We start from the raw sequence: 13,302 nt of genomic DNA on the forward strand, positions 1-13,302 counted from the left end.
GACTTCCTTCTGGGGTTTCTGTTTTAAGGGTTTAATGTATATGAAAGTGTTTTGAAATGTAGAAAGAGCTATACGAATACTGATATAGAAAGTTGAGGCTTGAAACTATAAAATTCCTAGAAGAAGACATATGGGAAAATCTTCATAACATTGGTTTTGGCAATGATTTCATGGATATGACACTGAAAGAACAGGCAACGAAAGCCAAAACAGACATCAAACTAAAAGCCTTCTGCACAGCAAAGGAAACACTCAACAGGGTAAAAATGCACCCCAGAGAATGGGAGAAAGTATTTACAAATCTTATGTCTCATAAGGGGTAATATCCAAAATATGTAAGGAACTCCTACTACCCAACAGCAAAAAAACAAATAACCTTTTTAATAAATGGGCAAAGGACTTGAACCGTTTTGAAAAGAAGACATACAAATGGCCAACAGATATGAAAAGGTGCTCAGCACCACTAATCATCAGGGAAATGCAAACCAAAACCACAATGAGATATCACATCGTACCTGTTAGGATGGCCATTATCAAACAAACAAAGTCTGCCAAAGATGTAGAGAAATTGGAACCCTGTGCACTGTTTCTGGGAATGTAAAATGGTGCAATTATTAGGGAAAACAATATGGAGGTTCCTAAAAAAATTAAAAATAGAACTAACATATGATCCAGCAATCCCACTTCTAGGTATTTATCTGAAAGCACTGAAAGCGGGATCTTAAAAAGATGTCTGCACACATGTTCATTTCAGCATTATGCACAATAGCCAAGAGGTAGAAGCAACCTAAATGTCCATTGACAGATGAATGAATAAAGAAAATGTGGTATGTACATACAATGGAATATCATTCAGTCATAAAAAAAGATGGATAAACCTTGAGGACATTATGCTAAGTGAAACAAACCAGTCACAGAATGAGAAATACTGCATGATTCTACTTATATGAGGTATCTAGAGTAATCAACCTCATAGAAACAGAGAGTAGAGTGGTGGTTGCCAGGGGCTGGGGGAGTTGCCAGAGGGAAATGGGGAATTGCTGTTTAATGGGTATAGAGTTCCAGTCACGGATGAAAAATTTCTGGAAATCCCTGTACAACATTGTGCATATAGTTAATAATATGGTACTGTACACTTATGAATTTGTTGAGGGTAAATCTCATTTTATGTGTGTGTGTGTGTGTGTGTGTGTGTTTACCACAACTGAAAAAAAAAAAAGAAGAGGCTAAGTGATTTACTCAAAATTCAAAAGCTAATCAATGTGGTCTCATTTTGGTTTTTTTCCCATTATTATAGGGTAACTCATGAAACTTTGTGGTCAAATATATTCTTTACTCATTCAATAATATTTTTTTTTTTTGGCCACACTGCATGGCATGCGGGATCTTAGTTCCCTGACCAAAGATCAAATCTGCACCCCCTGCAGCGGAAGCATGGTGCCCTAACCACTGGACTGCCAGGGAATTCCCCATTAAAGAAATATTTATTGCATGTCCACTATGTGCCAAACATTGTTTTAGGTGCTGGAGATATGACCATGAACAAAACAGACATAAATGCTGATTCTTGTTGAATTTTAATTCTAGTGCTGGGAAGATTAAAAAAAAAAAAGACTAACGTGTTTATAGTATATTAGAAGGTGATAAACTAAGCCCGCATCCCAGCTAGCCAAGTGACCCCTCCACACCTTGCGCTAAGGTTTCAACAGACCTCACCGAAATGCCATGTCAAATGGGACATGCCATGAAAACCATGATGTTCATGTTTCACAGATTTGCTGGGGATAAAGTCTACTTTACAAAGGAGGACCTGAGGATACTCATGGAAAAGGAGTTCCCTGGATTTTTGGAAAATCAAAATATTGAAGGATCTGGACCCATAGTAAGATGGTTAAGTGGGCTTCCAGAGCTTCTTTTTGCTAAATTCTGGGCTCACTATTGCGTGCGATGACTATTTTGTGGTACACATGAAGCAGAAGGGAAAGAAGAAGGCAGCATGGAGCCATTACTCCCACCATGATTAGAGTTCTCCCACTGGGGCGCTTAAGGAATCTGTCCCATAGCTTCCCCCTGTATAAGGATTTCATGAGCAGATAGGACCCCTTAGAAAATGTACAAATAAAATCCAACTCCCATTTGACAAGCAGAGAAAGCAGAGTCAGTTAAAGCCAGATAAGCTTTTTTTAAAAAATAAATTTATTTATTTATTTATGGCTGCATTGGGTCTTCGTTGCTGTGCGCACGCTTTCTCTAGTTGTGGCGAGCGGTGGTTACTCTTTGTTGCTGTGCATGGGCTTCTCATTGCAGTGGCTTCTCTTGTTGCGGAGCATGGGCTGTAGGCGCGAAGGCTTCAGTAGTTGTGGTTCGCAGGCTCTAGAGCACAGGCTCAGTAGTTGTGGCACACGGGCTTTGTTGCTCTGCGACATGTGAGATCTTCCTGGACCAGGGATCGAACCCGTGTCCCCTGCATTGGCAGGTGGATTCTTAACCACTGCGCCACCAGGGAAGTCTCAGATAAGCTTTTTTTTTTTTTTTTTTTTTTTTTTTTTGCGGTATGTGGACCTCTCACTGTTGTGGCCTCTCCCGTTGCGGAGCACAGGCTCCGGACGTGCAGGCTCAGCGGCCATGGCTCACGGGCACAGCCGCTCCGCGGCATGTGGGATCTTCCCAGACCGGGGCACGAGCCCGTGTCCCCTGCATCGGCAGGCGGGCTCTCAACCACTGCGCCACCTGGGAAGCCCCCCAGATAAGCTTTTCATTTTTATATTGGTCACATCCTCTTGCCCTCAATAAACAACTTACTTTTTTTCGTTCCTAAAAAGATGGTGATATGATAAACGCTAAGAAGGAAAATAAAGCAGGGGAGGGAGATAGGAAGTACAGGGGGAGGCGGTCCACTTTAAATAGGTAGCGGGCATAGCAAATGCAAAACCCCTTGGGCAGGATTGTGTCAAGTGCAGAGCAAGGCATCCCTGTGGCTGGAGCAGAACGAGAGAGTAAGCGAGGAGGAGGATGGTGAGAGATGAGGTTAGAGGAGCAAAGGGCAGGGGGCAGGGCTTTCCTGGGACCTCTCTGGCTGCCGTATCAAGAAGAGGCAGTGAGGAAGTGATGGGGGAAGCCTGGAGGCAAGTTAAGCCCTTACAATAACACAGGTGAGAAAATATGAGAGCTGGTGGTGGACGAGGTTAGAAATCACTAGATATTGAAGACAAAGCCCACAGAATATCCTGATGGGTTGATGGTGGGAGGACACCACAGAAAGAGGGGAGTCAAAGGTGACTCCCTGGTTTTGAGCCTGGAGAGCTGGAAGGATGAAATGAAAGGATGAGGAAGACCATGGGTCAGGCAGGTTCAGTTCTTGTAAATCAAATCATTGGTCAACTCCTTTATTCACTTGCTACATAAAATGAATTTTAATTATACAAAGCATACACATTCCCCTTGTAAAAATGGAAACATTTGAGCCCACCTTGGTCTTCTCTCCACGTTTACAGATTTAACTACTGTTACTTGTTTGGTATGAATGCTCCCAGATCCTTTGCTAGATGTTTACGTACCTACAGATATTCCCTTGGAAAATATAGTTTTGTGAGTTCTGGAAGGAAAGAACTTTACATAAATACATCACTCTGCAACTTGCTGTTTTCATTCAATAATATGAGTTGGAAATGAGTTCATACTTGTACATAGAGATCTACCTCATTTGTTTTCATGGCTGCATAATATTCCTTATATTAGACAACTTTAAAGGAATGGTGAATTCATTTGAAAGTGGAGAAAACTTTTGCAAGGTGTATTAGTCAGGGTTCTTCAGAGAATCAGAATATATTTATACAGGGGCTGAGAGAGGTGTGGGGGACAGGCAGGGGAAGCTGCCCTAATTATTGCAGAAGGTAGAAACAGGATTGCAGAGAGCAAGGAGTTGTTTTTTAGGAAAAGTGGCAACAGAGATGGGATTCCCCCATGCTGTCCTCAACTCAGTGTTTGAGAAGGCATATTTCTTATTAACCTAGGAGACGTGAATTGTTCCAGCAGTGAAAGTGAATGATTTTATAGACTCATAAACTCATGGATTCCTGCGGCTGGCTGTCTCATGCCATTATTGGCAGTTTTACTGCCCTGTGCAAATGGGGACTTTGCTGCCACGTGGGGTGGAAGGCAGAGGGCTGGAGGCAGGCAGGTTCTCACTCTAATTTGAGCTGCTCCTCAAGAGATATGATCATGGGACTTCCCTGGTGGCACAGTAGTTAAAAATCCGCCTGCCAATGCAGGGGACACGGGTTCGAGCCCTGGTCTAGGAAGATCCCACATGCCGTGGAGCAACTAAGCCTGTGCGCCACAACTACTGAGCCTGTGCTCCAGAGCTCCCGAGCCACAACTACTGAGCCCACATGCCACAACTGCTGAAGCCTGCGCACCTAGAGCCCGTGCTCTGCAACAAGAGAAGCCACCGCAATGAGAAACCCGCGCACCGCAACAAAGAGTAGCCCCCGCTCTCAGCAGCTAGAGAAAGCCTGCGTTCAGCACCGAAGACCGAACACAGCCAAAAATAAATTAAAATTTAAATTAAAAAATTTATTTTTAAAATAAAGGAGAGATGTGGTCTGGGAGAAGGTGGATCACTTTCAGTCTTTGGGATAATCTTAGAGATAATCTCTAAACAGACAGACCAAGGTTCGCAGCAGGTGCCTTATACCAGCATGAGGCCCATGGACTGTAAGGGCTGGAAGGACCCCAGGGTTCTTCTTAACCCAAGGTCTTTATGTTGCAGCTGAGGAAGCTGGACAACTTGATCATCAGAGTTCAGGTGTAAGGTCCTATCTTTTGTTCTGAAAACTGAATCGTATAAGCATAGGATTGGGAATTCCTAGTTTAGCATCAATTTATATTTAAAAGTTTTGGGTGGATCGTTGATAAAAGCTTTGTGTGAGTCAGCACTAAGATATGGTTATGAAAAATGAACATGCTATATTTAAAGACAGTCATTATAGTTATAAAATAAAATTAATACATGTTCATGGTAGGGAATTTGAAAAATATTAAAAAGTATATAGACAAATCAGAAATCACCCATAAAATCCAACATCTCTACTACCTAAAGCCAATAATTGTAGATATTTTGTGTGTATGTATAGGTCAAAAATATTATATAAGGCAATCATGTTGCATCTACAATTCTGTATTGCACTTAAAATTAAACTTTTTATTTTGAGATAATTGTAGATTCACATGCAGTTGTAAGAAATAATACAGAGATCCCACGTACCCTCTACCAAGTTTTCCCCAATGGTAACGTCTTGGCAAAACTATAGTACAATATCACAACCAGCACGTTGACATTTATAATCCACTGATATTATTCAGATGTCCCTCTTTTACTTAAACACATTTGTGAGTGTGTTTAGTTCTCTACAGTTTTATCACCTGTGTAGTTTCATGTATCCACAACCACAGTGAAACCCAGAATAGTTCCAGTACCACAAGGAGTTCTCATTTTGCCCTTTTATAATCACACCCCCTTACTCTCATACCTGCTCACTCATTCCTGACCCCTGGCAACAGCTAATCTGTTCTCCATGTCTAAATTTTGTGTTTTCAAAGATGTTATATAAATGAATCATAACGGCCTTTTGAGATATATATATATATATATATATATATATATAAAACCTTTTAGAATTGTTTTTTTCCAATCAGCATAATTTCCTTGAGATCTGTCCAGTTGTGTATCACTAATTCACTTCTCTTTATTGCTGAGTACTATTCTGTGCTATGGATGTACCAGTTTGTTTAACTAGAGGAGGTGACGTAGGTCAGCCATATTGCCTGTTGTCCCTGTTTATTTTAGCCTCTACCAAAAAGAGTTGAAGGACATCAGGGTTGTTTCCAGTTTTTGGCGATTAAATAAAGCCGCTATGAGCACTCACGTACAAGTTTTTATGTGAAGATATGTTTTCATTTCTCTGGGACAGATGTCCAAGAACTTGATGACTGGGTCATGTAGTAATTGTGTGTTTAATTTATAAGAAACTGCCTAAAATTTTTTTTGAAGTGTGAATCATATTTTTTTTTTCTTTTGGCCATGCCACGCAGCTTGCAGGATCTTAGTTCTCAGACCAGGGACTGAATCCGTGCCCCCTGCAGTGAAACCGCAGAGTTCTAACCACTGGACCACCAGGGAAGTCCCTGAATCACACATTTTTAACATGTAGTGTGAATATTTCTCTAAGTAATAAAGTAGGCTTTGCAAAAAAGATTTTAAATGACAACATTATATTGCATGGGATGGGTATAGCATAATTTATTTAAGCTTTTCCCTAATGTTGAACATTTTGGTTGTTTCAGATTTCTCTTTCCCTGTAGAAATCATGATTAGACGCCTGCATGTGCAGTTGGTGTGAAGAGCAGGCCGGCTGGAACTGTTCTTGCCGTGCCCAGTGATGAGAAGATTCTGAAAGATTGATTTGTGCTAACTTCACTGCACAGGGGCCTGAGGGAGACATCAGAATGCCACCCTTTTTGTCGTTCAGTAAGAAATACAACCATCGCACACACAGGGAGTGTGCATGCTACCACTGGCATAAATGACATCCCCTTTGGCTGTGTTGGAAGGCTAACATAATTGTAAACTCCTTTTTAGTTTACCAGGAGAAAGACACCAGAATGCCACAACTCTTCCTGTAGTCAAGTGCCAGGGTGATCAGATGGTCCCCTGGTGAGCTTGGAACCAGGAAAAGGGTGGACTACTTCTAATGGCTCCATTTTCGTGGTCTAGTGCCTTCTTCTCATCTTGGGAATGGTCTTGTCATAGAACAGAACTCAGGATATCTGCTGGCCGAGATGCACACGAGGGCTTCAGTGGGCTCTCTCTGCCCATGATCACTCTCTTGATTTCTGCATGTCTGTGTGCAAAACCTCTTCTGATGGACACAATATTTATTTTGTGAATTGATGCCCTCAATCAAGTCCTGTGAGCCAGTAGCTTTTCTCTCTCCTTCCATTGACTGTGTCTTTGGTTTTTGATCCATTTTGGGTGGATTCTGCCATTCAGCACTCAGTGGGAAATGCAGTTTCCTCATTCCTAAGTTCTTGGAGGATACTTTACTGTAGCCTCTGAATACTTACAGCTTCTACTATTATAAATAACTTTCATTATTACAAATAACTTGCGCTCTTACAAACAACCCATTCTACATGCATCTTGTCTTTTTAAAATTATTTCTTTAAGGGAAATTTTAGAAGCGTAGTCATTGGGTTCAAGAGTATGAACATTTTTTTTGTTGGTGGTGGTGATCATTTATAATGCCATCCCTAGAAAAGTATAATAGCTCATTCTGGAGCTCTGTGAGAACGCCCACTTCATTTTATGTTTATCAATACTGGCCAGTAGATGTTTTAATGCAAATTTGGTAAGTGAAAAGGGCATCTGTTCTAATTTGTATGTCATCGATTTTCAATGGGCTGAGAGCTAACGTGTAAACAGCCTGCCCCCTAAGGCAAGGCCAAGGGTTATCAGCAGGGTTGGGCCACTTCCAGTTTTCAGAAGTGCTCAGAACTTTGTGTGGCACTGACCACAGTAAGAAAAGATTCCTCTGCTGAAGGCAATGGCGATGGAAGCTCTGTACTGAGCATGTAACTTGGAGTTCCAGGCAGTACAGACAGGTGGGCTTCATTCATTCATTAATTCAACAAACAGCTCTTGAGAACCTCCTTTCAAGGGGCTATGCTAGGAATTGGAGGATCAGCCAGACACACTCTCTGCTCTCAGGAGTTTATAATCAAGGAGATGAGACAGACAGATAGTTACAAAGCAATGTGATAAGCGCAAACAGTGCTAAGCCATAGGAACAGAGAGAGGGAAACACCAGTGCAACCTGAGGGGTAAGGCCAGGGATGACTAGGTTGAGTCTTTCTTTTTTTTTTTACTTTTCTTGAACATTCTATTTCCATTCAGAGCTTAGCAATTACTTTAGCTTCACATTATTCTGTCATAAATGATAACCAAATGGCCTAAGTAGCTAAAATCATAAAACTAGTATAAGCCAAGTCAATGGTATATATATATAAAGTTAATATAAAATGACAACTATACGGGTACACATTTGTTTTGAACCTTACTAGAAATATGCCAAAATAACAAGTTTTATTAAAGAATGAGGTCCTTGGGCAGAGGCGGAAGAAGAGTCATATCATCAAAAATTATTAGGAAAACTGTAGGTAAAAAGACATCAGCCTACAATTTTAACCAAATAGAGGAGGCAAGGAGAGTACATCATCAGGGGCGATGACAGTTCAGGAAAATACATTTACCATCCATCACAAACTTTCTCACCATCTCAAGAGCTCAGTGCAAGGCTCTCCAGGCATTGTTATTTTCCCGCTAAGTTTCTTTATGTGGAACATAAACCTACATTTATGGTAACAACGGGATATTACACTGCTATTTAACCTGACAGCAAAAAACAGGAAAAAAACTTATTAGGGCCAGACTGACCTCAGACCATGTCAATACCCCTGAAAATAGGGGCAAAAAAAAGAATCATTAAGAAACAGTATCCAAAGAGCACTGTATTATCTAATGTGACTTATAAGACAAGTAAAATTCAGTAATCTTGGATGGAAAAAGCTTTAGGAATGTTTTGATGCTGAATTTTTACTGAAGTGGTACTCCAAGCCGTGAAGTTGGAACAAATTCCAAACTCACAGTTGCGTGCATCACCTCGGTTTCATAATCCAGTAAATGACAGAAAAGGACACACAATGAAAACGGCTTTGTTTGGCTCCCTCTGGATAAAATCTTCAGTTTTCCCATGGTTTGACCTAGAAATCCAGTTGTAGAATCAAACTGTGGATCCATTTCAGCTAATAATTTATTCTGATGTTTAACTTCATGGCCTATTTCAATGGAAAAAGATTTTATAGCAGTTACTTTGTTTCTCAGATTTTCTTGCTTTTTTTTTTTTTTTTTTTTATGGTACGCGGGCCTCTCACTGTTGTGGCCCCTCCCATTGCGGAGCACAGGCTCCGGACGCGCCGGCTCAGCGGCCATGACTCACAGGGCACAGCCGCTCCGCGGCATGTGGGCTCTTCCCAGACCGGGGCACGACCCCGTGTCCCACTGCATCGGCAGGCGGACTCTCAACCACTGCGCCACCAGGGAAGCCCTCTCAGACTTTCCGTGAGTCTCTCATTTTCTTCTTCACAGGCACTATACCCACTATTAGGGTAGCCATAGTTCCCATAGTTGACAGGAGGTACTCCTTCACCCAGGCCTGCACGCCTCATCCTGCCAGAGGCGCGGGGGAAAAGGCGGGCGGAGGGGTGGGTAGGAAAAGGCCAGGGGCCACCCGGACCGCGTCCTCAGTACCAGGGCCCGGCGAAACACCAACTTCTTCCCCTAAAGCGCCACGACAACAATGTAGTCTCTAGGTTGAGTCTTAAAGGATAAGAGTTCAAGGGAACAATCATAGGCAGAGCCAGGCAAAGGACTGTGTGAAAAGAAATCTCAGAAACTGTGGGTTAAACAAAGGGCAGCCCAGAACATCAAGATTAGAAGTAAGGGCAAGAGGTGAAATTCTAAGGTACCCCAGAACCTTAGAGAGCTCCAGGTGCTCTTATACCTCTGATCTGTTATCTGTGGTACCCAGGGTTAAACGGATTGATCCCTGCCCCGGGCAGAATGCTCCAGCCATTAAAGAGACCCTGCATGGTGAGTCCGAGCTCCAGTACTCTTCAGAAGTGGGGTGTGTTCATCCTCATTCAGCCACGTGGCCTGTCTCACAAGTTGACTGATCCAGTGATGCTGCTGTGAGCACTGGCGGACTTGGATTCAGAAACGTCAACCTGAGACCTTGAATAAATCATTTAGTCTCCCTGAATCTCAGTTTTTTGTTTCTAAGATGAGGGGAAAAAGACTTCATAGGGCTGCAAGAGGTTCACATGAAATAAGGCATGTAAAAGTGTTTTGTAGCTACAAATATTATGGTTATTACTATTACTATGAAGCTTAACATAGTCATTTAGTCATGGAAGCTCTGTTAATTGGCAGCTGATCCCGTCTATCCTCCTCTCAGACACATGTGTTCCTAAGAATCCCCTGGAACTTGGTCCAGCTGCAGATTCCCAGGCACCATCCCAAGCAATTCTGACTGAGTGGGTCTGGGTTGGTCCCATGAGTTTGTAATTTAACAAGACCTTGAAGTAATTGTGATGCAGGTGATGACACAATCACACGCTGGAGAGACGGGAACTGAGTTCTACTGGGTTGGCCAAAAGGTTCGTTCAGTTAATGAATACGTTGTTCGATAAAGTTCTTGGCGAAAATGAAAAACGTGCCTTTTAGTTTTACTTAAAACTGAATGAACTTGTTGGCCAGCCCAATACAGTCGAATGTAGCAGGACTAAAGCCTCCTTCACCATCCTGAACTGAGTCTCCAAAAATGCTTCTGAACGCAACTGGTACGATTAAGTTTGAGACGCCTGTAGGATACCCAAGTGGAAATGTCCCCAGGTATTTGGGTAGCAGCTCAGGAGAAAGGTCTGGGTTGGACCTAAGATTTGGGAGTCCTCAGTGTACAGGTAACAGATGAAGCCTTCACGAGGGTGGGGTAGGATAGCCGTGCTTCAGGTCCCAGCACTGCTTACTGTTTATGGGTCCCCATTTGTTTTAGCTTCTACCAAAAAGAGTGTGTCTGGATGTCCCATGGTCTCCTCTTCCGGAGTTCTCTCTGCCCACAAATGGCACGATCAGATGCCCAAGTCAGAAACCTGCCAATCACTATCTCTGCTCCTCACTCATCTTAGCTAATTAATCACCAAGTTGAGCTGATTCCACTCCTCCATAATTCTCAAATCCTCCCCCTGCCCCTGCAACCTTCATCCCCACTGCCACCGTCTAGTCTCATCTCTTGCTTGGAGTGCCACAGGCTCCTAGCTGACTTCCATCTTCCTTCCAGCCCTGTTCCCATCCAATCCAGCCTCCACTCTGAAGTCATCCTGCTCCTCCAACCAGCCAGAGCTAGTCCTGAGGGCAGACACCCTGGTCTTGCATATAATTGTGTCCCTGACAGATAGCGCAGTGCCTGGCATCTAGTAGGTGTTCATTAAATGTTTACCCCTCGTCCCATCCCCATGCTCCGTGCCCTCCCTTCTCTCCCAAATCAAAGCCTCAAGGGCAAAGAGAGATTATTAGATTGGAAGAAAAGATAACTTGTGGTTCACCTTGTGGGCACCCGCATACTTTTCATTGTATAACGGAACTGCTGCGGGCCCCAATAGCACCTGCTTAAACGAACATCAGTCTACCTGTTACTTTCATAGCAGGCGTCAGAGCATAAACAGTAAAGGCTTAATCAGACACGCTGGAGCTGATGAGTGAGCTGGAGAATCTAGTGCCTTCTCCGGTTACATAAAGACAACTCAGTTAAATGTCTCCAAAATTTTTGAAAGAGAGAGTAAAACGGTAGGAAGGGAAGATGGGGGAAGAGGAATGCTTTGGACAGGAAACCGGTCAGAAGCCCACAGAGCCTACACACTGGAGTGACCCAAGAGTTTACATTCCCTCTAACTGGGCTGTCCTACTTGAATGTGGTGGGTCCACACTGAATTTGTCCTCATTTATAATTCACTAAATTTTTATTGAGCCTGTACTATAAGCCAGACACTGCTTTAGGCAATGGGGATATAGTAACAAACAATTCAGACAAAAATGTCCGTTCTCATGAAGCATGTATTTTGAGGGGGGAGGGGGACAGACAACAAATAAGAAAAATATCTAGTTTGTTGGATGGTGATAAGTGCTACGGAGAAAGACAGAGCAAGGCAAGGGGGCTAGGAATTCTGGAGGTATAGAACTGCTATTTTGTACAGGATGATCAGACCTTTCTGAGAAGGTGACATTAGTGCAAACGTGTGCAGCCTCCTTTGTGTGTTTGCTCAAATGAGCTATCCATATGGATATCTGGGAGAAGGCATACCTGGTAGAGGACAGAGCTCCTACTAAGGCCCAGAGGAACTGCATTTTGTTGATCAGAAAACCAGTCTTAGTTGGTTTTATAGGCTCTGGTCGGAAATTGCCATGGCAGTTGGAGGTGCAGGAGGTGGGAGCTGTGGCTTCAGCTTCAGGCGCCTTTAGGGGAATCTGATTCGCAACTTTCCTGTAGGGGGAGGTTTGGGCATTGGATGCTTGTCAGGATTTCCCAAGTTCACTTTTGAAGATCTGAGATCCCAGTCAAAATAGGATTTGCCCAGGTTCTCAGTTATCACAGAGGCGACTCTTCTTGCGTGCCCTGTGTGGCACGGCTGTTTGCCTGCGGTAAGCTTACACCTTTGGAGACAGGTAAAGCAGGCAGAGTGGAACAGGTCTCTACCTTGTCTTGCCACGGGTTTTGCTTTTTGTTATATTTTCACGTTTCTCTAGTGCAGATCAGAACGCCCTTGGGGCTAAATTTCCATGCAGTAGGATTGGAGGATCTGAGCAGAGTGGCAGTAATGATTCTGAGTAGTATTTTGACAAATACACAAAGCCATACCATTAGAGGGAAGGAGAAGGGAACAAACTTTGCAGTTTACTGATGGGCTATTCACTGTGCTAAGTGTTTTCCATACTGATACATTATCTAAATACATTTTCATTATTACTCTGGAAGGTAGGTGGAAAGTGAGGCTCAAAGATATTGACTATTTCCCTGCTTACAAAAATATATGCACTTTATAAAAATGTCAGAAAACCATAAAAAATAGGAAGTTCCTCAGAGTCTCACCTCTTAGAGGAAGCAACTACAGGCGGTTAGTGTTCAATCTTCCTGAATTTTAAAAATGTACACACAAGCACATACGCATACCTTTTTTTTGCCCCCCAAGAAACTGGGACTATATTATACATATTGTTCTGAAACTTGCCTTTTTTCTCAGAACAGTGTGCCTTGGTTATCGTGCTGTGTTAATAAATCTTATTAATGAAAGCAGGCTTTTTGGGGAGTTAGAGCTCTCTGATAACACAACACCTGGTTGTGTGACTTCACACAAGTCACTTTGCCTCTTAGGACTACAGTTTCCCCCATTTGTAAAACGAGGGCAGGCAGATCACAGAGGATTCCGCGAGGTAATGCCAACGAGCAGGTCACCTCAGCCCCTCGCCCGCCTCGTGACGATCTGGGATAATCTCCAAGGTCCAGCCCTACTTGACTTGGACGGCAGCCGCCACTTTCAATAACTCAGATGACAAAGCCGCTGCCAGCGCTGCCAGAAAACCCCGGCGGGCAGTGCTTCTTTCATTCGCTCTTGGAGCTGGGTGATGGTGTC

The 13,302-nt window shown here is 43.1% G+C and overlaps 2 pseudogenes; one reads left to right on the forward strand and one right to left on the reverse strand.

Moving 5' to 3' along the window:
• Window positions 1–1,576: 1,576 nt before the first annotated feature.
• On the forward strand, window positions 1,577–2,082 carry LOC111176106 (protein S100-A10 pseudogene; annotated as a pseudogene).
• Window positions 2,083–8,573: 6,491 nt separating this feature from the next.
• On the reverse strand, window positions 8,574–10,408 carry LOC111182739 (BET1 homolog; annotated as a pseudogene).
• Between the last annotated feature and the right edge of the window lie 2,894 nt (window positions 10,409–13,302).

The sequence above is a fragment of the Delphinapterus leucas genome, chromosome 9 (assembly GCF_059928025.1).
Source record: "Delphinapterus leucas isolate spDelLeu-1000000601 "Yukka" chromosome 9, BTC_Dleu_Yukka2, whole genome shotgun sequence".
In the NCBI taxonomy this organism is placed as follows: Eukaryota; Metazoa; Chordata; class Mammalia; order Artiodactyla; family Monodontidae; genus Delphinapterus; species Delphinapterus leucas.